Source organism: Hyperolius riggenbachi, chromosome 5 (assembly GCF_040937935.1).
Source record: "Hyperolius riggenbachi isolate aHypRig1 chromosome 5, aHypRig1.pri, whole genome shotgun sequence".
Classification (NCBI taxonomy): Eukaryota; Metazoa; Chordata; class Amphibia; order Anura; family Hyperoliidae; genus Hyperolius; species Hyperolius riggenbachi.
Window position 1 is genome coordinate 354,250,859 of NC_090650.1, and position 23,937 is coordinate 354,274,795.

A 23,937-nucleotide genomic window follows, 5' to 3' on the forward strand; every position below is an offset into this window, starting at 1 on the left:
GAAGACAGGGGCGTAGCAATAGGGGGTGCAGAGGTAGCGACCGCATCGGGGCCCTTGAGCCAGAGGGGCCCCGTAGGGCCCTTCCTCAACTACAGTATTAGCTCTCTATTGGTCCTGTACTCATAATAATCACTTCTATAGATACTTTGAATAGTGGTAATCATTAACAAGCTGTTTCCCATCCCTTTCTCGCACCTCTGACACTGTAGTTGCCATAGGCAGGGTTTGGTGCGCCATATCAATTGTTATGTATAGAGTGTTTGGGGGGCCCCACTGTAAAACTTGCATCGGGGCCCACAGCTCCTTAGCTACGCCACTGAGGGAAGACCTATTTATTATTAGGATTGTAGATACAATTGATTATCGCGTTCGTTTATTTTCAACAGTGCTGCTAGGATACCATTTTTCACTATCTGGAACTAATTCGGATCCGGATACCCCTCTATCCGATCCGGGTCGGATGTTTGGATTAAAAAATTTTCAATCTGAATCCGGGTTGGATATCCGACCCCAGTATCTGGGATATCCGGCCGGATTCGGATATCTGGATAGAAAAACCGGGAGTGCCCTTTAAATTGCTTTAAAAAGGGTTTTTAGGGTCAATGAGGCATGTATCATCATTATTTTGCAAAGGGGAACACTAATTAATGATGTGGGGACTTCAAATCCCCCCCCCCAAAAAAAAATGGCTGTCAATTAACATCAGGCCTAGGTTCCAGACAGCGGTCGTGCAGCCCACATTGTGTCCAAAGTGCAAAGTGCCATGTGCAAAGTGCCATGTGCTAAGTGCCATATGCAAAGTGCCACGTGCAAAGTGCCATGTGCAAACACATGCAAAGTGCAAAGTACCATGTGCAAAGTGCCAACTGCAAAGTGCGAAGTGCCACGTGCAAACACGTGCAAAGTTCCATGTGCAAAGTGCCACGTGCAAACACGTGCAAAGTGCAAAGTGCCACATGCAAACACGTGCAAAGTGCCAAGTGCAAAGTGCCACGTGCAAACACGTGCAAAGTGCCACGTGCAAACACGTCCAAAGTGCAAACAAGTGCAAAGTGCAAAGTGCCACATGCAAACACGTGCAAAGTGACACGTGCAAAGTGCCACGTGCAAAGTGCCAACTGCAAAGTGCGAAGTGCCACGTGCAAACACGTGCAAAGTGCCATGTGCAAAGTGCCACGTGCAAACACGTGCAAAGTGCAAAGTGCCACGTGCAAACACATGCAAAGTGCCAAGTGCAAAGTGCCACATGCAAACACGTGCAAAGTGCCACGTGCAAACACGTGCAAAGTGCCACGTGCAAACACGTGCAAACACGTGCAAAGTGCAAACATGTGCAAAGTGCAAAGTGCCACATGCAAACACGTGCAAAGTGCCACGTGCAAAGTGCCACGGTCAAAGTGCCACGTGCAAAGTGCCACGTGCAAAGTGCAAACAAGTGCAAAGTGCCACGTGCAAAGTGCAAAGTCTCACGTGCAAAGTGCCATGTGCAAAGTGCCACGTGCCACTTTGCACGTGTTTGCACATGGCACTTTGCCCGTGGCACTTTGCACGTGTTTGCAAGTGGCACTTTGCACATGTTTGCACGTGGCACTTTGCACTTGTTTGCACTTTGCACTTGTTTGCACTTTGCACGTGGCACTTTGCACGTGTTTGCACTTTGCACGTGTTTGCACTTTGCACGTGTCACTTTGCACGTGTTTTGGCACTTTGCACGTGTTTTCACGTGGCACTTTGCACTTTGCACGTGTTTGCATGTGGCAGGCAGCAACTGGCCTGGTGTGTGCATAGCACACACACAGACACATAGCAGCTGCAGCAGCACTGCAGCACACACTCTAAATGTCACACTATGACATCAATCAAGCTAATGAACAATTTAACTATAGTGTAGTGATAGTGAAGGGGTTAATTACTGAACAGCTTATCACTGTGTACAGCCCTTGGCCCAGCAGCACTGCAGCACACACTCTAACTGTCATACTATGAGACATCAATCAAGCTAATTAACGATTTAACTATAGAGAAGTGATAGTAGTGAAGGGGTTAATCAATAAACAGCTTTAGGTTTCTAACTGTGTACAGCCCTTTGTAGGGCACCAGCACTGGAGCATGTCTCTCAGTGTGCATTCAGCAAGCCAGGATGATCTGACTCATCATGGCAGCCCTCCTTATTATACAGGGGGGCTGGCCAGTGTTCCTTTCTGTGATTGGGTGCCAGGGCTTAGGCTGGGAAGCCTCTGATTGGCTCAATGAGGTCAGGTGGTGCCGGCCAGGGTTCCCCTCTGTGATTGGTTGCTAGGGCTTCTGCTGGGAGCCCTCTGATTGGCTCCAGGACGTCATCACCTTAGTTACTGTATTTCGGATCCGGATACCCGCAGATATCCGTGGATATCCGGATTATGCGCCCAACTATCCGCAGATAGCTATCCGGATTTGGGCCCAGCTATCTGGAATCCGGATCCGGTCGGATAGGTCTAAAAAGTTCGGATATCTGGGTTACCCGGATATCCGGAATCCTGATGAGCAGCACTGATTTTCAATACAGGTTTGCTTCAACTGTTGCTTTTACAACAGAAAGGGGGGAAACAAAACCTATTCCAATCCTTTCTAGTTTTTATTTTCTTATTTTTTTTAGATACATACTGTATGTATATAAATAATAGCATTTGTCCACAGTACACTTCTTGCAGTGAAATGTGTAAGTGTGCCCACTTACAAAGGAATGGACAGTTTGCTATTTTTATGTTAGTTTCATTTTAATGATGAGACAGAAAATCCACTAGTTTACTATACCAGAATGTTTACTATATCAGAGTTTATTATAACGAGATTATACTGTAATACAGAAAGAAATACACATGGTATAAAAGTTATAAATTGTTTTGCATGTACTCACCAAGACTGTTCTCCTCCTAAGTTCTGGTTGGTGTATACATACCTCCCGATGCCAACACCAGGAATGCTTGTGTACTCTAAGCGAAACCATCTCAGCATGGGAGATGTCCCTCCTAGATTCCCTCTTAATCATCTGGGCCGACTTCAACAGCGCGAACCTCCGCCAAGAGATGCCTCAATACAAACAACACATTACTTGCCCCACCAGGAACCAAAATACCCTAGACCACTGCTACACAGTCCTCAAGGATGCATACAAACCTACACAATGGGCTGCAACTCGGATCACTGCCTAATCCACCTAATACCATCCTACAGAAGATGCCTCGAGACATCCAAGCCGGTCATCAGGACTGTGAGGAAGTGGACAGATGAAGCTAAGCTGCAGCTACAGGCCTGCTTCAAATGTACTGACTGGAAGGGCCTGGAGGCACCTTGCCAGGAGCAATGGACTGAGAACGTCACCTCCTATATTAGTTTCTGTGAGGAGATGTGCATCCCCAAAAAGTCCTTCAAGGTCTACCCTAACAACAAGCCCTGGTTCAATGGCAAGCTCCGCTGGCTCCGTAAAATCAAGGAAGCAGCACACAAGTCCGGCACACCAGAGGAATTCACAGGGTCGCCATCAGGGGAGGACAACAATGAGTCCTGTGACCTGCAGGGGGCCCCGGCCCCCGCCCGCCCAAACACCCCCTCTTCCCCAATGCGCAGGGCTGCCGCTACAACCTGGGCCCTTTGTTTGGGCCTCTCTAAGTTGGACTGGCAGCGGGCTGCCATCACCCTTGTGCGCCTTGTCCTTGCTCGAATCCTCCCTCGCTCCCTATGCTCCATGGCCCCCTTCTCCATTAACTCACATCATAGCCCCCGATCCGAGCGCCGGAACTCGCCGCTTTCCTGCATAGCGTCCTGGCCATCACCATGGTTACTTCCGGCAAGCACATCTGACATCATGAGATGCGCTTGCCGGAAGTAACCATAGCGACGGTCGGGAATCCATGCAGTGAGCAGGAGAGCGGCAAGGTTCGGCGCGTGGATCGGGGCCATGTGAGTTCATGGAGAAGGGGGCCACGGAGCATAGGGGGGGAGGGGAGAGTCAGGGAAACAGTGCACAAGGGTGGGTGAAGCCGGGGCACAAAAGGTGACATGGCTGGGGCCTAGGAGGACAAGAGATAACACAGGGGAGGGGAGGGGGCATTGATTACACATGGGAGTAGGCAGGGGGGACATGAGATGACAAAGGGGGGAAGCTGGGGTGGACGAGAGATGACGTGGGGGGAGGGGCATTAATGAGATGGGGAAATTGGGGGGACATGAGATGACAAGGGGGGGAGCTGGGGGGACATGAGATGACACTGGGAGTGGGGGGACATTGATGACACAGAGGAGGAGGTTGGGGGGACATGAGATGACAAGCGGGGGGGACAAGGTGACAAATGGAAGCCGTGGGTCAAGAGATGATATGGGGAGCTGGGAGGACATTGATAAAACTGGGGGACAAGAGAGGTGACACAGGAAAGCTGGGGGGGACAAGGTGACAAAGGGAAGCCGGGGGGGGGGGGACAAGATGACACAGGGAGATGGGGGGACATTAATGACGCAAGAGGAAGCTGGAGGGACAAGAGATGACACGGGGAAGCTGGGGAGACAAGAGGTGTCATGGGGGAAGCTGGGGGCACAAGAGGTAACGAGAAGCCAAGGGGCACGGGGGAAGCTGGGGGGCATGAGGTGACACGGGGAAGCCAAGAGCATAAGAGGTGACACTGAGGAACAAGAGTCGGTGACATGGGGAACAGGGGTGACCCAGGGGAACAAGAGGTGACACAGAGGGGGATAAAAGCTGACACGGTGACAAAAGATGCACAGCAGCACAAGAGGTGACATAGAGGGGGACAAGAGGTGACACAGAGGGGGACAAGAGCTGACACGGTGACAAAAGAGGCACAGCAGCACAAGAGGTGACACAGAGGGGGACAAGAGGTGACACAGAGGGGGACAAAATAGGCACAGGGGAACAGGGGTGATGAAGACAAACAGATAAGCACAGAGGGACATGAGGTGACACAGAGAGGTGACACAGAGGGGAACAAAATAGGCATAGCGGAACAGAGGTGACACAGACAGACAGAAAAACACAGAGGCACATGACGTAGGGTGACCATATTTTGATTTCCAAAAAAGAGGACGATCACAACAGCATGTGGGCGTGGTCATGGGTGGGGCCAAATATACGCACCCAGTATAGGTTAGATCGGTATATGCCCCTAATATAGGTTAGATAGGTATGCCCCAGTATAAGTTACATAGGTATATGCACCCAGTATAGGTTAGATAGGTATATGCCCCCAGTATAGTTTAGATAGGTATATGCCCCCAGTATAAGTTACATAGGTATATGCCCCCAGTATAGGTTAGATAGGTATATGCCCCCAGTATAAGTTACATAAGTATATGCCCCCAGTATAGGTTAGATAGGTATATGCCCCCAGTATAGCTTAGATAGGTATATGCCCCCAGTATAGCTTAGATAGGTATATGCCCCCAGTATAGCTTAGATGGGTATATGCTCCCAGTATAAGTTAGATAGGTATATGCCCCCAGTATAGGTTAGATAGGTATATGCCCCCAGTATAAGTTAGATAGGTATATGCCCCCAGTATAAGTTAGATAGGTATATGCCCCCAGTATAGGTTAGATAGGTATATGCCCCAGTATAAGTTAGATAGGTATATGCCCCCAGTATAGCTTAGATAGGTATATGTCCGCAGTATAGTATAGATAGGTATATGCCCCCAGTATAGCTTAGATAAGTATACGCCCCCAGTATAGCTTAGATAAGTATACGCCCCAGTATAGCTTAGATAGGTATATGCCCCCAGTATAGGTTAGATAGGTATATGCCCCCAGTATAGGTTAGATAGGTAAATGCCACCAGTATAAGATAGATAGGTATATGCCCCCAGTATAGCTTAGATAGGTATATGCCCCCAGTATAGCTTAGATAGGTATATGCCCCCAGTATAGCTTAGATAGGTATATGTCCGCAGTATAGCTTAGATAGGTATATGCCCCCAGTATAGCTTAGATAGGTATATGCCTCCAGTATAGCTTAGATAGGTATATGTCCGCAGTATAGCTTAGATAGGTATATGCCCCCAGTATAGCTTAGATAGGTATATGCCCCCAGTATAGCTTAGATAGGTATATGTCCGCAGTATAGCTTAGATAGGTATATGTCCGCAGTATAGGTTAGATAGGCATATGCCTCCAGTATGTGCGCAGCGGCGGGGGGAGCGGGAAGAGAGAAGTTTCCACTTACCTGCCTGGATCCTGCAGAGAACTTCTATCTTCAGCCTCTCCCAGCGCACGTCGCATCGGTAAGAGCTCTCCAAGTGATGACATGCAGCTACGTCATCACAGTGGGGCGCTGTTACCATAACGACAGATGCCGGGACAGGATGTAGATAGAAGCTGGCATGATCGAGGAAGGTAAGTGGGAAATTCTCTCTCCCCGCCGTTCCGCCTGGTGCCTGCACACCCGCCGCCAGCAGCAGCAGAGCGAGGCCCGCCCAGTGTGAGGCCCCTAGCGGGGGCGTGCCTAGCCTGTATGCTGGCAGCGACCCTGTCTCCAGCTCTTCCTTGGACATTTGAAAAAACCGTCCGGACGCCCCGGACAGCTCTGGAAAAGAGGACCTGTCCAGGGAAAAGAGGACGCATGGTCACCCTAACATGAGGTGACACAGAGAGGGACAAAAGAGACACGGGAACAGAGTTAAAACAGGCAGAGAAGAGACAGAGGTAACACAGGGTAAAATAAGTGATAAAGGACAAGCGGACAAAAGAGATAAGATATTTTTGGTCCCTGTTGTCATGATAGCATCATGCAAGTAGCCAGGCTTGCTCTCCACAGATTAACCACGAGTAGCCACAGTGGATACTCGTGATTCAAGTTAGCTCTAATTGCCGCAGCTGAGCGGCTAGGGTGTACTGGCTTCCTTGAATTCCCAAGGCCGCCATCAGAAATTTTGGGGCCCCTTCACCCCCCATGGTTTAGACTAGGCACAACCAACAAATAAATAAATGATTAAACAAATAGGGAAATAAATAAATAATTATCCTACAATAAATGACCATCTTTCATCTACCCATCTATATGGTACACAAAATAGCTATGTACGTGTGGTTCATTAGATAGAATGTTAGCCAGTTAAGTATTGAGTTTCTACTTTAGTTTTAGTTAATCCTAGACTCTCAGTTAAATCTGTAATACATAGAACATTTACCAGGCCTGAATCTATAAGCAATAAAATAAGGTTTCCTCTTAAGCTTTCCTATATATCTAGTGGGGGCCCCGTTCTGGCCCACTGACTCACTAGACTACATCCACTTCTATATACATTTCCAAAATAGGATACTCTCTTCCTGGCTGCCTAATAGGTTATGTAAATGCCCGGCTAGAGTTTATCATAAGACCTCCACTATTATTATTATCACTATTAGTATTCCTCTCTTAAGCTATGCTACACTCTTTCACTGAAATGTATATAATCTTGCTATTTCATAATAATTCCTTGGCCTAATATTAAAGGTAACTCTTCTCATGTTTATATATATACTGTATAAGCCAACTGTATATTTTAAATGTAGATCTGCCTATCACACGAATGTATGTATTGATTCTTTCTTTAAAATTCAATAAAGAAATCTTTATGATGAAAAAGAAATTTTGGGGCCCCTCACAAATCATCAGTCCTGCCCCCCTCCCCCCCCCCCCACCACAAACTGAGAAATGTGCGTAGCCATTACATGTTTGCAGAGCTACTTGCAGGCTTGCTCTCCACAGATTAATCACGAGTAACCACGGTGGATACTCGTGATTCAATTTAGCTCTAATTGCCGCAGCTGAGTGGCTAGATGCGGCGGGGTTAATTACCCAGAACGCCGCTCTCCGCCTATCGTTTCAATGAGGTGCAAGCGTATGAATGGACGCTTTGCAAGCCTCGCTATGGAGCACATCCTCCTTCCGGCTTGAAGGAGGAAGGGCTCCATAGCGAGGCTTGCAACGCGTCCATTCGGACGCTTGCACCTCGTTGAAACGCTGGGCGGAGAGCGGCGTTCTGGGTAATTAAGAAATCTGGTCCCTGTTCTCACCTCCATATTCCAGAAATCCCTGATGGTGGGTAAAGTTCCCACCTGCCTTAAAAGGTCGACCATCATACCAGTCTCCAAAAAAACTTCATCACGGACCTCAACAACTACAGACCTGTTGCCCTCACTTCAACTGTCATGAAGAAGATCTTTGAAAAACTGGTCCTCACTCATCTGAAAGGGGCCATTGACACCCTCCTAGATCCACTTCAATTTGCATACAGAGCCAACAGATCCATAGAGGACACCATCAACATCAGCCTGGCTTTCATCATGGAACATCTAGACAGGCCTGACACTTACGCCAGAATCCTCTTCCTGGACTTCAGCTCTGCCTTTAATACAATCTGTCCAAACATCCTGTATGACAACTTAGTGCAATTAGGGGTCGACCACACTCTCTGTGCTTGGATCTAGGACTTCCTCACCAACAGGAAGCAACTAGTCAAGCTTGGCGACTGCTCCTCCCAGGAGAGAACCACTAACACTGGTGCTCCTCAAGAGTGCGTACTGTCCCCGATCCTGTTCTCCCTGTATACAAACAGCTGTGTCTCTACCACCGCCCGCGTTAAGGTCATTAAATTCGCTGATGACACCACTATCCTGGGCCTCATCTACGGAAAGATTGAGCGTATCTGCAGTTGGTGTAAAAGCAACAAGCTTGTCCTAAACGTTGCAACGACTGTTGAGCTGATTGTGGATTTTAGAAAGCGCTCACCCACTCTCACTCCAGTCCTCATCAAGGGCACTTAAGTTTCCAGAGTACAAAGCGTTCGGTTCCTGGCAGGGGTCTAGCGCTGGGAAAAGAGGTGAGTGGACTCACCCCAACCCTGAACCCACCCCCCACGAAATTTTCTATATAATATATATATATATATATATATATATATATATATATATATATATATATATATCAAATAAGTTTGATGTTAATTGTAACTACACTACACAAGTACTACAAGGCCCAGACTCCCCACACGCAGCACTACAAGGCCCAGACACTCCACACACAGCACTACAAGCCCCAGACACCTCACACACAGCACTACAAGGCTCAGACACGTCACACACAGCACTACAAGCCCCAGACAGGTCACACACAGCACTACAAGGCCCAGACATGTCACACACAGCACTTCAAACCCCAGACACGTCACACACAGCACTACAAGCCCCATACACCTCACACACAGCACTACAAGCCCCAGACACCTCACACACAGCACTACAAGGCTCAGACATGTCACACACAGCACTACAAGCCCCAGACACACCACAGACAGCACTACAAGGCTCAGACACGTCACACACAGCACTACAAGCCCCAGACACGTCACACACAGCACTACAAGTCCCAGACACGTCGCACACATCACTACAAGCCCCAGACATGTCACACACAGCACTACAAGTCCCAGACATGTCACACACAGCACTACAAGCCCCAGACACGTCACACACAGCACTACAAGTCCCAGACACGTCACACAAAGCACTACAAACCCCAGACACCCCACACACAGCACTACAAGGCTCAGACACGTCACACACAGCACTACAAGCCCCAGACACGTCACACACAGCACTACAAGTCCCAGACACGTCACACACGTCACTACAAGCCCCAGACATGTCACACACAGCACTACAAGTCCCAGGCACGTCACACACAGCACTACAGAAACTACCATAAAAATGACAAACTGTTCATTTCTTTGTAAGTTGTCAAACTTAGAAATTAAGCATTGGATCAAGCGTGTGTGTGTGAGTGTGTGTGTGCGTGTGCGTGTGTGGCGTGCCTGGGGAATTTGATCCCCGGTGCTGATTATTTACAGATCCCCCCCCCCCCCCCAAAAAAAAAAACAAAAACTGTTGAAACTCTGTACTCTATACAGTGCTGCAGAAGATGTCAGTGCTATATAGAGACACAATAATAATAGGTTAGGACATTAGACTATGACTATTGTAAGGATTAAATTGTGAGCTTCTCTGAGGACAGTCAGTGACATGTCTATGTACTCTGTAATGTGCTACAGGAGAAGATGTCAGTGCTATATAAATACATAATGATATGGTAGGACATTATGGTACATCTAGATTGTGAGCTCCTCTGAGGACAGTCAGAAAAGGACATACAAAAGAGGGGGATGCATAGGAGGAGGGGGGCATAAAGTGGTAGAAGCACAAGACAGAGAGACAGGTGGGAGAGGAGAAATGGCAGGAAGGACTCTCTTCAGGACTGCAGACATCACCATTGCTCTTTGGTAGTGACATGTAGTGTTGGGCGAACATCTAGATGTTCGGGTTCGGGCCGAACAGGCCGAACATGGCCGCGATGTTCGGGTGTTCGACCCGAACTTCGAACATAATGGAAGTCAATGGGGACCCGAACTTTCGTGCTTTGTAAAGCTTCCTTACATGCTACATACCCCAAATTAGCAGGGTATGTGCACCTTGGGAGTGGGTACAAGAGGAAAAAAAATATTTGAAAAAGAGCTTATAGTTTTTGAGAAAATTGATTGTAAAGTTTCAAAGGAAAAACTGTCTTTTAAATGTGGAAAATGTCATGTTTCTTTGGACAGGTAACATGCTTTTTGTCGCCATGCAGTCATAAATGTAATACAGAGAAGAGGTTCCAGGAAAAGGGACCGGTAACGGTAACCCAGCAGCAGCAGCACACGTGATGGAACAGGAGCAGGCGCAGGAGGAGAAGGCCATGCTTTTTGAGACACAACAACCCAGGCCTTGCATGAGGACAAGAAGCGTGCGGATAGCATGCTTTTTACCGCCATGCAGTCATAAATGTAATAAAGATAAGAGGTTCAATAAACAGGGACCGGGCGTCAACGCTAACCCAGCAGCAGCAGACGTGATGGAACAGGAGGAGGCGCAGGAGGAGAAGGCCACGCTTTCAGGTGCAACTCAGGCCTTGCATGAGGACAAAAAAATGTGTGCGCAAAGCAATGCAATGAGTAGTTTTCAGGACACAATGGGCTATTCGGAGGAGCTATTCCCACCCCCACAATCTTCTACCTGTGAAAGGTCAATGGAACAGCCACAAATGTTGTGCCCGGATTCACAACCTTTTTCTGTGGAAAATGCACCTCGCACTGAAATGCAAGGCGAGGCCGAGGATGAACATGACGTCAACAACTCAACATGACGCAAAATGGGGGCGGAACAGAAAGCTGCTTTCAATGTTTTGAAGGCCTTAATTGCCTCCGGTGGCCAGTTAGATGCATCATTCATCACACCCAAATCCCAGAGCAATGTGTGCAGGAATTTGAATCTCAGGAGGTGTACCGAGATCATCTGGACAAGTGACCAAGTGACAAAGTGACCAGTGACAAAGTGACAAAGTGACAAAATGACAAAGTGACAAAATGACAAAGTGACAAGTGACAAGTGACAAGTGACAAAATGACAAAGTGACAAGTGACAAAGTGAGAAGTGACAAGTGACAAAGTGACAAGTGACAAAATGACAAAGTGACAAGTGACAAAGTGAGAAGTGACAAGTGACAAAGTGACAAGTGACAAAATGACAAAGTGACAAGTGACAAAGTGACCAGTGACAAAGTGACAACTGACAAAGTGACAAAATGACAAAGTGACAAAGTGACAAAGTGACCAGTGACAAAGTGACAACTGAGAGGTTGTTCTGGGGAGCTCCACTGCACTCAGTCGCATATGAGGAGAGGTCTCGTCGGGACTGCTGATCCTCCTCAGCTTGCTCAAAGCCTTGAGGGTTCCTGAAGATCCTCTGCTTGGAGTTCGCCGGGGTTCAGCTTGGTGTCGGGGTCGGCGGCGTCCTCCTCACTCCAACGTGGCAGATCTTCTGTTGAAGGAAAAAAAAAAAAACATTGTTAAAAGTCCAGTACCGCTTCTGAAGGACTCACCAAGAGATGCAGGAGCGCTTCAATCTAGCGCACCATCGCTCGCTGGGTGATGTCCCTGCCTACGCGCTGGAATTCTGCGCTGCACATGCTAGCACGCTTTTGCGCAGTGCCGAGGCGCATTCCAGCAGCTAGTAGCTACCAAGCTTCTGTGGATCTGATTGGGCCACCATGTTGGATCTCTGCCAAGTCCCCCAAAATTTTGAGCAATCCACGTTGCGTGACTGAGCAGTGACAACTCTACAGTCAGCATTACAATACCACTGCTGTGTTTACTGAAGAAATCAATGTTGAAGATGGAAACCGCTGGCATGATGCAAGTGGGGGATTCTGAAGATGAAAACGATCAGCGTGATGATACCAACATCAGGCAACCTGCCTCAGGAAACGCTGGTCCCAGCTATGACAAAGAACAGGACGAGGAACAGCTGGAGTTGGAGCAGGAATTGGATGCCCCCACTGCCGAGGGACAGGGCGGTGCACGTTGGACTTCCACAATTTAGCGGGAAAGGACAGCAGAAGAGGAAGAAAGTGATGCTGGTGACGAATATGGTGCATCACAACAATCACAACGCTTACAAGAACATGAAGATAGAGGAGTCTGGCAGGACTCTCTGGCACACATGGCTCAATTCATGCTAGACTGCATTGAACGCGGCCCACGCATTATTCACTATTCATTATTATTCATTATTCTGGAATCTGGACAACACCAATTACTGGGTTTATACCCAGTTTATACAAACACAATGTTAAAAAACTGATTGAAGAAAGTGTCAGACAGGTCAAAAATGGAACAATTCCAGCAGGCCCTTGAGGATGGAGACTTTAGAGAGGAGATTGACATCCTCCTCCTTCTCTAGCCAGTTGTACGCCGACAGACTGACTTCAGCAAACCCAGGAGGACCAGGAGGGCAGCAAAGAACACAAGCTGCTGCTAGTGCCCAAAAGGGAATGGTATTGGCAGTGTCCTTGGAGTGGGAACATTTTCTGACACCCATGCAGCAGCCCACAGAACAGCAATCGGGCAGTTCCACGTCCTCCAACACCAATCGCCTAGAGAAGATGGTCAAGGTCCAGGACTACATGTCAGATGGCGTAGCTGTGTTGAACAATCCATCTGCAGACAGACGGTGAGTGTGACAGGCAGCACAGAAGGACCATGGCAACTCACTCATAGTACCACAGTTTGATAGTGCTGCCCAAAAAATTATATGGATCCGTGGACCCGGGCACTGCAGGCAGTACTGGGAAGTGGGAACGCAGATTTTAGTACCTAAACACACGATACAACATGTTTTCCGGGGTCGGACTCTGAGGCACATACAGATGGTCCCGATCATCATCCTCATCATACAACTCTTCTCCTGAGTCTGACCCACCCACCACCTCTGCCACCCCAACATCCCCAGACACAGACCCCTCATCGTCCTCAACATTAACTTGGGATGCTGGCCTGAGCCCGACCTCCTCCTCCACATCAGGCCCCATCATCTCCTCAATGGCAGCCCTCATTAATCGTTCTGGCGACGGACCGATGGACACAACATTCTCCTCCGGGGAGGGCTGCTGCTGACCACTGGCTGCTGTAGTGGATGTCATAGCTTGCGTGGGGCGTTGGCTGTTGCTGTTGTTGGGAGTGCTGCTCACAGCGGAGGTCTCTGAGGAACTCATGGTGAGCTCATATAGTGGTTGGCGGTGAGTGGAGTATTACTGATCCCAGCAATATATACACTGACTGGCAGAGTACGCAATGCTATATAGTCTGGCTGAGCGGTGTACACAGAGTGGCAGTACACACAATGCTATATAGTCAGGCTAAGCCGTGTACACAGAGTGTCAGAAAACACAATGCTATATATAGCGTGGCTGAGCGAGGTGCACAGTGGCAGTACACACAATGCTATATAGCCAGGCTAAGCCGTGTACACAGAGTGTCAGAAAACACAATGCTATATATAGCGTGGCTGAGCGAGGTGCACAGTGGCAGTACACACAATGCTATATATAGCGTGGCTGAGCGAGGTGCACAGTGGCAGTACACACAATGCTATATATAGCGTGGCTGAGCGAGGTGCACAGTGGCAGTACACACAATGCTATATTAGTCAGGCTAAGCCGTGTACACAGAGTGTCAGAAAACACAATGCTATATATATAGCGTGGCTGAGCGAGGTGCACAGTGGCAGTACACACAATGCTATATATAGCGTGGCTGAGCGAGGTGCACAGTGGCAGTACACACAATGCTATATATAGCGTGGCTGAGCGAGGTGCACAGTGGCAGTACACACAATGCTATATATAGCGTGGCTGAGCGAGGTGCACAGTGGCAGTACACACAATGCTATATTAGCCAGGCTAAGCCGTGTACACAGAGTGTCAGAAAACACAATGCTATATATATAGCGTGGCTGAGCGAGGTGCACAGTGGCAGTACACACAATGCTATATATAGCGTGGCTGAGCGAGGTGCACAGTGGCAGTACACACAATGCTATATATAGCGTGGCTGAGCGAGGTGCACAGTGGCAGTACACACAATGCTATATTAGTCAGGCTAAGCCGTGTACACAGAGTGTCAGAAAACACAATGCTATATATATAGCGTGGCTGAGCGAGGTACACAGTGGCAGTAAACAATGCTATATATAGTGTGGCTGAGCGAGCGGTGTACTACTGTTCCCAGCAGCGACACACAATGACTGGGGGGGACCCTGGCTAGCGTGGCTGGAGAGCGAACTACCCTGCCTGCCTACCCAAAGCTAAACCCACAGACAAATGGCGGAGATATGACGTGGTTCGGGTATTTATTTACCCGAACCACGTGACCGTTCGGCCAATCAGAGCGCGTTCGGGCCCGAACCACGTGACCCGTTCGGCCAATCACAGCGCTAGCCGAACGTTCGGGGAACGTTCGGCCATGCGCTCTTAGTTCGGCCATGTGGCCGAACGGTTTGGCCGAGCACCGTCAGGTGTTCGGCCGAACTCGAACATCACCCGAACAGGGTGATGTTCTGCAGAACCCGAACAGTGGCGAACACTGTTCGCCCAACACTAGTGACATGCTGTTAAAAGAAGCCACTTGTTACACTGAGTGGTAACGTATCCCCAGCGGAACAGAAAAGACTGGAACTCATGAATGAGACCAGAGTAATACAAGAAAATAATAAAAATGCCTCCCTAGACCTAAGAACTGTGTTGCAAGTACTAACTACTTGCAAGCACGGGAAGAGGAAGAATAGTCAGAACAGGCCGAGATCAAACCAGGAATCAGATGACTGAAAGTACAGAAGGAGTAGGCACGCAGGGATGGTCGTAGTCAGCCAACATCGCTACGCTGGAACTAAGCATAGTTTTAAGCAATTATGCTTCGCCAAACTACGGCTTCGAAATCAAATATTCATCTCTTATGCATTTCGTAGACTACGCATTAAATATTATTTATTCAATTACGCGTAGTGCAAAGCATAGTGTATGCGGATGCTTATGCCCGTATGCAGAAAATGTTACGCATTCATTTCTCTTTAATGCTTATACCGGTAACTCTTCTATGTGTACATTCCCCTTTTCAATGCATAAATTTGCAAGCATACAATCGGTCACGGAAAATTAGACACGTGTAACGCATTCGTAGTTCACTACGCAATACACATGTTAACTACGCATAGTGGGCGTAAGCTATGCATAAATTCATAAGCATAGTTTTGAAACTTCACCTACAACATACAATGCGTAGATGCGAACTACAATGCGTAAATTCATATTGGCGTAGCTTCTGCTCATCCATGGGCACAAGCGTAGTCTGGAATGAGCAAAAGGTCAGCAACAATAATCAGATAGGCAAAGGTACAGAAGGATGAGGCAGAAGCGAAGTCAGAACGAGCAAGACGGTCAGAACACAATAAACAAACCACAATAATATATCAAGCTAACTAGTGAACGTATATATATCGGCTATGAACCAATATATGACATTGCACAAAGTCTAACTAGGCCCATAGCACACAGCAAGCTCTTAGCTATAACAGACACTGGCTGAATGAACAGCCAGGCAATTTATAGCAGGACCTGGCTCACAGGCCAAGCCTCCAGGACAAACAACCAATCAGCAACATTCCTGAAGAAAGTGGCAGCAATCAGCTGACACTCTTCAAACACGCCTCCTAAGCCTATAAAGGCAGCTCTGCTTTGCACGCGTCCAACTATGGGTACTGCCAGAAACAGCATGTTGACTCACATCTACAGGGGATCAGGGGATGCCATTGGAGAAAGCAGAACAGGAAGCTTGCTGAAGCCGATCAGCACTACCCAAGCACTTGCTGGAGACAACATCAGGTATGTTTGTTACACCACTACAATCTCAAAATAGGAAAGGGTCAACTATAAAAAAGGTCCCAGATGGAAGAACACAGTGGCTGAGCACCACAGTGGCACCCCTAGCCATGGCTACACCCGGTGCTGTGAGCACCTGCAGCTTTATGGAAGGTACACCACTGGAGGGAAAGGGTGTGAATATTGGGGGGCCCCATCAAAGTTTTGCCAGGGGGCCCCATGATTTGTAGTTACACCCTATATATGTATACAGTATTTTTTGGACTGTAAGACGCACCTGACCATAAGACGTACTGAGGTTTAGAAGACAAAAACCAGGGGAAAAAATATATACCAAACCTGGTGCATCCACGGTGCAGGGGCATCTTGTGGATTATGCCCCCTTTGTACTTCATGCCCCCTTGTACCTCTTGTGTTTCCCTGTGTCCTCCTCTTTCCCCCTTGTGTCCTCCTCTGTCCCCCTTGTGTCCTCCTCTGTCCCCCTTGTGTCCTCCTCTGTCCCCATGTGTCCATCTCTGTTTTCCTTGTATCCTCCTCTATGCCCCTTTGTACCCTTTGTACATGACCACCATTTGTCCCCGTGTCCCCCTCTGCAGTACATGGGGTCCCTGACAATGCCGCCGGTTGGACTTTCATATTGGCAGGCGTTCACAAGTCAGGAACTACCTGCATTTGGTTATATATATATATATATATATATATATATATATATATATATATATATTATATATATATACTAGCTGATTGCCCGGCGTTGGCTCCGCATACTTTTTCTAACCCTAACACACAATTACTCAATGACCAAATTTGTGAGCTTTGCGGTCTTTGGTATCAATAATTTGCATTGAAATGAAAAAAATCTGATTGACTGTTTGTGGCTCCACCCCCTTTTCTGAATTTGAACCCCAGTCACCCAATAACCAACTGTACCAGGTTTGAGGCCTGTGCCATTAACAGTGCAAGAATGGCAGCAATTAAATATTCCCCTTGAAAAGCAATAGGTGAAGTTTGATTCACTTTTGTAGGCTCCACTTAGTTTTCTGAATAATAATCCCAGTCACCCAGTGACCAACTGTGCAAAGTTTGTGAACCCTGCCATTAACAGTGTAAGAATGGCTGCAGTTTACATTTTCCCAGTGAAATTTGTATTTGTCTCCGCCCACCGATGGCCCGGCGTTGCCCGAGAGTGTATTTGCTGACTGGTGTTGGCTCCGCCCACTTTGCTTTGGGGTCCTTGGCATCAATAATTTGTATATTCCAATAGAAATTAAACAAATCAGATTGGCTGTTTGTGGCTTCACCCCCTCTCCAGCATTTGAACCCCAGTCACCCAATGACCAGCTGTAACAGGTTTGAGGCCTCTGCTATTAACAGTGTAAAAATGGCATCAATTTAAATATTCCACTTGAAAATCAACAGGTGAATTTTGATTGGCTATTAAAGTCTCCACCCACTTCCCTGAATATTAATCTGGGCAAGGTTTGGGAACCCTGCCATAAACAGTGTAAGAATGGCTGAAGTTTACATTTTCCCAGTAAAATTTGTTGCTGGCTCCGCCCACTGTTTGTTACCTGGACAAACAGTCAATCAGTGACCAAGTTTGTGAGCTTTCGGGTCCTTGGCATCAATAATTTGTATTTTCCCATGAAATGAAACAAATCTGATTTACTGTTTGTGGGCGGCTCTGTCCCCTTTTCTGAATTTGAACCCCAGTGACACAATTACTAACTGTACCAGGTTTGAGGCTTGTGCCATTAACAGTGCAAGAATGGCAGCAATTTTAATATTCTCCTTGAAAAGCGACATGTGACATTTTTAGGCTCCACCCACTTTTCTGAATATTAATCCCAGTCACCCAGTAACCAGCTGTGCAAATTTTGAGAACCCTGCCATTAACAGTGAAGAAAGGCTGCAGTTTACAATTTCCCAGAAAAATCTGTTTTTAACTCCACCCACTTTTTTTAACTTTGACACACAGTCACTCAATGACCAAGTGTGTGAGCTTTTGGGTTCCTGGCATCAAAATTGTGAGACTGGAAGCAGTTTATCCAGCAACGAAATCTGGCTGTTTGTGGCTCCACCCCTTTACTGAATTTGAACCCCAGGTTTGAGGCCTCTGCCATTAACAGTGTAAGAATGACTGCAATTTCAATATTCCCTTTGAAAATCAATAGGTTAATTTTCATTGGCTCTTGTAGGCTCCACCTACTTTTCCGAATATTAATCCTAGGCACCCAGTGACCAACTGTGCAAAGTTTGAGAACCCTGCCAATAACGGTGGAAGAAAAGCTGCAGTTTACATTTTCCCATGAAAAAAGTTAGTTGTTTTTGGCTACGCCCACTATTTGTAATCTTGACATACAGCCACTCAATGACCAATTTTATGAGCTTTGGGGACCTTGGCATCAATAAGTTACATTTTACCATTGAAATTAAACAAATCTGAGGCCCGCTCCCTTCAGAATTTAAACCCCAGTCTCCCAGTGACTGACTGTAGCAGATTTTAGGCCTTTGCCATTAATAGTGTAAGAATGGCAGCAATGTAAATATTCCCCTTGAAAATCAAAAGGTGAATTTTGATTGGCTACTGTAGGCTCCACCCATTTTCCTGAATATTAGTCCCAGTCATCCTGTGACCAACTGTGTCGCCCATCCACCCAGTTTGAGAACCCTGCCAATAACAGAATGGCTGAAATCAATCTAACAAATCTGATTGGCTGTTTGTGGCTCCACCCCCTGTAGTGAATTTGGACCCCAGTCACGCAATGACTGACTGTATCAGGTTTGAGGCCTCTGCCATTAACAGTGTAAGAATGGTTGCAATGTGAATATTCTCCTTGAAAATCAATAGGTAAATTTTGATTGGCTGTTGTAGGCTCCATGTACATTTCTGAATATTCATCCCAGTCCCCCAGTGGGCAATTGTGTCAAGTTTGGGAACCCTGCTATGGTAAAAATGTTGTTGTTGGCACCGCCCACTTTTTCTAACCTTGACATACAGTCACTCGATTATCAAGTTTATCAGCTTTGGGGTCCTTGGTATCAATACTTTGTATATTCCCATTGAAAAATAAACAAGTCTGGCTGTTTGTGGCTTCGCCCCCTTTCTGAATTTGAACCCCAGTCACCCAGTGACCAATTATACCAGGTTTGAGGCATCTGCTATTAACAGTATAAGAGAATGGTAGCAGCTTAAATATTCCATTTAAAAATCAAAAGGTGAATTTTTATTGGCTGTTGTAGGCTTCACCCAACTTCCAAAATCTTAATCTCATTCACCCAGTGACCAACTGTGCAAAGTTTGAGAACCCTGCCATTAACGGTGTAAGAATGGCTGCAGTTTATATTTTCCCAGTAAATGTCGTTTTTGGCTCCGCCCACTTTTTGTAACCTTGACACACAGTCACTCAATGACCAAGTTTGTGAGCTTTAGGTTCCTGGCATCAAAAATGTGTGAATGGAAGCAGTTTATCCACCAAGGAAATCTGATTGGCTGTTTGTGGCCCCACCCCTTTAGTGAATTTGAACCCCAGTCACCCAATGACCGACTGTAGCAAGTTTGAAGCCTCTGCCATTAAAAGTGTAAGAATGGCAGCAGTTTAAATATTCCCCTTGAAAATCAATAGGTGAATTTTGATTGGCTGTTGTAGGCTCCACCCACTTTCTTGAATCTTAATCGCATTCACCCAGTGACCAACTGTGGCAAGTTTGAGACCCCTGCGATTAACAGTCTAAGAATGGCTGCAGTTTACATTTTCCCATTTAAAATGAATGGCTGAAATTTGATTGGCTGTTTTATGCTCCGCCCGCTTTTCCTGGATTTGTAGCCTCGGTCAACTGTGCCAAGTGTGGGGACTCTGGCTTGATTACTGTGAGAATGGCAGCCTTTTACATTTTTTCCATTGACATGAATGGGTGAAATCTGATTTGCTGCTTGTAGCTCCACCCAGGGTTGAAGGGGGGCCGCGAGACCCCCAGAACCTATCATCCCAGGTAGTAAGGGATCTGTATACCAAGTTTCGTTCCAATCGGTCAAGCCGTTTTCGAGTGATCGCGGCACATACACACACACACACACCACACACACACACACACACATACACACATACATTCGATTTTATTATATATAGATATACATACACAGGGCCGGATTTAGCATAAAGCACTGTAGGCACGTGCCTACAGGCGCTTGATGATGGAAAGGTGGCCCACTCCCCTCCCCTCCTTCCTTCCCTATGCAGAGTCCTGGGTGGAGTATAAATGAGATTACTCACCCAGCTCTCAGCATTCCACTGACGTGATCTCCCTTCAGTTGGGGGCCTCACTAGCTACTTAATATTGAAGGTATCTCTGGCTACCTAATGCTAAGGGACACCTGTAGCCAAGACAAGCAAGGGAAGTAAGGGAGAAGTGACAGCTGGGTCAGCCAGCACACTTGCAGTGCAGTTCGGCAGGGGGTATGTAGATTCATGGAAAGAAAAGTGTAGGGTGCCAGGGCATCTGTGCCTATAAGCTCCTGTGATGTAAATCCGGGCCTGTATACAGTGGGATGCGAAAGTTTTGGTCAACCTTGTTAATTGTCATGATTTTCCTGTATAAATTGTTGGTTGTTACGATAAAAAATGTCAGTTAAATATATCATATAGGACTCGGAGACACACACACAGTGATATTTAAGAAGTGTAATTAAGTTTATTGGATTTATAGAAAGTGTGCAATAATTGTTTAAACAAAATTAGGCAGGTGCATAAATTTGGGCACTGTTGTCATTGTATTGATTCCAAAACTTTAGAACTAATTATTGGAACTCAAATTGGCTTGGTAAGCTCAGTGACCCCTAACCTACATAGACAGGTGAATCCAATTATGAGAAAGAGTACTTAAGGGGGTCGATTGTTAGTTTCCCTCCTCTTTTAATTTTATCTGAAGAGTAGCAACATGGGGGTCTCAAAACAACTCTCAAATGACCTGCAGACAAACATTGTTCACCATCATGGTTTAGGGGAAGGATACAGAAAGCTGTCTCAGAGATTTCAGCTGTCTGTTTACACAGCTAGGAACATATTGAGAAAATTGAAGATCACGGGGTCAGTTCAAGTTAAGGCTTGAAGTGGTAGACCAATAAAAGTCTCGGATAGACAGAAGCTACAAATGGTGAGAACAGTCAGAGTCAACCCACAGACCAGCACCAAAGACCTACAACATAATTTTGCTGCAGATGGGGTCACTGTGCATCGTTCAACCATTCGCCGCACTTTACATAAGGAGATGCTGTATATGAGAGTGATCCAGAGGAAGCCTTTTCTCCGCCCACAGCACAAATAGAGCCGCTTGAGGTATGGTAAAGCACATTTGGACAAGCCAGCTTCATTTGGGAATAAGGTGCTGTGGACTGATGAAATTAAAATTGAGTTATTTGGGTGTTTTGCATGGAGGAAAAAGAACACAGCCTTCCAAGAAAAACACCTGCTACCTACAGTAAAATATGGTGGTGGTTCCATCATGCTGTGGGTCTGTGTGGCCAGTGCAGGGACTGGGAAGCCTGTCAAAGTTGAGGGACGCATGGGTTCCACTCAGTATCAGCAGATTCTGGAGACCAATGTCCAGGAATCAGTGACAAACCTGAAGCTGCGCCGGGGCTAGATCTTTCAACAAGACAACAACCCTAAACACTGCTCAAAATCTACTAGGGCATTCATGCAGAGGAACAAGTACAACGTTCTGGAATGGCTATCTCAGTCCCCAGACCTGAATATAGTTGAAAATCTGTGTTGTGAGTTAAAGAGAGTTGTCCATGCTCATCAAACCTGAATGAACTAGAGATGTTTTGTAAAGAGGAATGGTCCAAAATACCCTCAACCAGAATCCAGACTCTCATTGGAACCTAAAGGAAACGTTTAGAGGCTATAATTTCTGCAAAAGGAGGATCTACTAAATATTGATTTCATTTCCTTTTTTATGCACTTGCCTAATTTTGTTCAAACAATTATTGCACACTTTCTGTAAATCCAATAAACTTCATTTCACTTCTCAAATATCACTGTGTGTGTCTCCTACATGATATATTTAACTGACATTTTTTATCGTAACAACCAACGATTTATACAGGGAAATCATGCCGATTAACAACGTTACCCAAACTTTTGCATCCCAATACATATATATATATATATGGGATTACATCTGCCCAGAATCCCCCTTAGCCCAGGGCCAGTGCAGTGTCTGGAGCCCGGCACAAGTTATGACACCAGAATATCTGGAGGTATCCTGCAGCTCACGGCGCTGCCCCCTTTTGATTCCCTGCTACAGTTGATTTTGGATGGAGCAGCGGCATGTGAACAGAGCATGGAGCAGCAGGATGTTTACAGAGCATGGAGCAGCTCTGGGGACCTTAAGAGAGTCAGGTATGAGCACAGCCCTGTGCTCCTGCTGGGTGAATGCTTCACTTTTCCCTTCATTACCGATGTCGGCTGTCCTCATTATTATCTGTATCCAAACTGCTTCTGATCTATCCCGTTGTCGAGCGGGAGCAGATCAGACATATAGGAAATAATCCCCAGATCCCGTCAGTTGAACCGGATATTGCATTATGTGTACCCAACATGATGTCCTACCATATTATTATACTGTATTGTGTGCGGCTGAGGGAGACCTTTCAGGAATGCCCCCTTGAAAATCCTGGGTTTGCCCCTGATATACTGTATATCCATGGGCATCTGCAGAAAATGTTCCGGGGGGGGGGGGGGGGGCAAAAAAGGGGAGGGGGGGGAGAAGCACCACAAAAAAAATAAGGAATTACGTTGTGCAGCACGCGTAGCAGAAAAATGAGAGAAATGGGTGTGGCCATGGACCAGAATGTGGGTGAATGCATTAACTTAGCAATGGTGGGACATTAGGTTAGGGCAGTGGTGGCGAACCTTTTGGAGGTCGAGTGCCCAAACTGCAACCCAAAAGTCACTTATCTATCGCAAAGTGCCAACAGCAATTTAAACGAAATACAAACGTTTTAACTCATACATGAACATTATGGAAAATCCAAGTTGAAAAAAAACTCTGAAGATAAACAATTTCATCCATCCTTCTCCTGAAAAATGTATTCATTTTTCTAGAACTTCCCAGTTTTATTTTCTGTTTAAAAAAGCTAAAAAAGTAGGTTTAATGCTATTGTCTCCTATGATGATGATTCAGCTTTTCCCATAGTCTCGCAGTTAGCAATCATGTGACTTCCAACAAGACAAATTCAGCAAACATGTGACCCCCAACAAGACAAATTCAGTAATCATGAGGCCCTCAACAAGAGAAATTCAGCAATCATGAGGCCCCCAACAATACAAATTAAGCAATCTTGAGGCCCCCAACAACACAAATTCAGTAACCATGAGGCCCCCAACAAGACAAATTCAGCAATCATGAGGCACATAAATAGACAGCATCTCACATAAATAGGCAGAATGCCCCCTTAGTATGGTAGACACCTCTCACCTGGCTTCTGAATTCTCCTCTACTGGCTGCTGTACCTTGCTGGCCTGGCAATACTGTTTTTGGCTGGATTGGGGATGATGTGTGGGCTGAAAGGCCTGGCAGTGATGCTGTGGCCTGGCTGGCGGTGATGCTGTGGCCTGGCTGGCGGTGATGCTGTGGCCGAGCTGGCAGTGATGCTGTGGCCG

At 46.7% G+C, this 23,937-nt stretch overlaps 1 protein-coding gene across 1 annotated transcript in view; it reads left to right on the plus strand.

Moving 5' to 3' along the window:
* Nucleotides 1-16,174: 16,174 nt before the first annotated feature.
* LOC137517767 (NXPE family member 2-like) overlaps nucleotides 16,175-23,937 on the plus strand; it is a 55,900-nt gene continuing 48,137 nt past the window's right edge. Inside the window, exon 1 of the mRNA XM_068234797.1 lies at nucleotides 16,175-16,273. The gene's annotated coding sequence lies outside the window, so the exon portion shown is untranslated. The remainder of the gene's footprint in view (nucleotides 16,274-23,937) is intronic.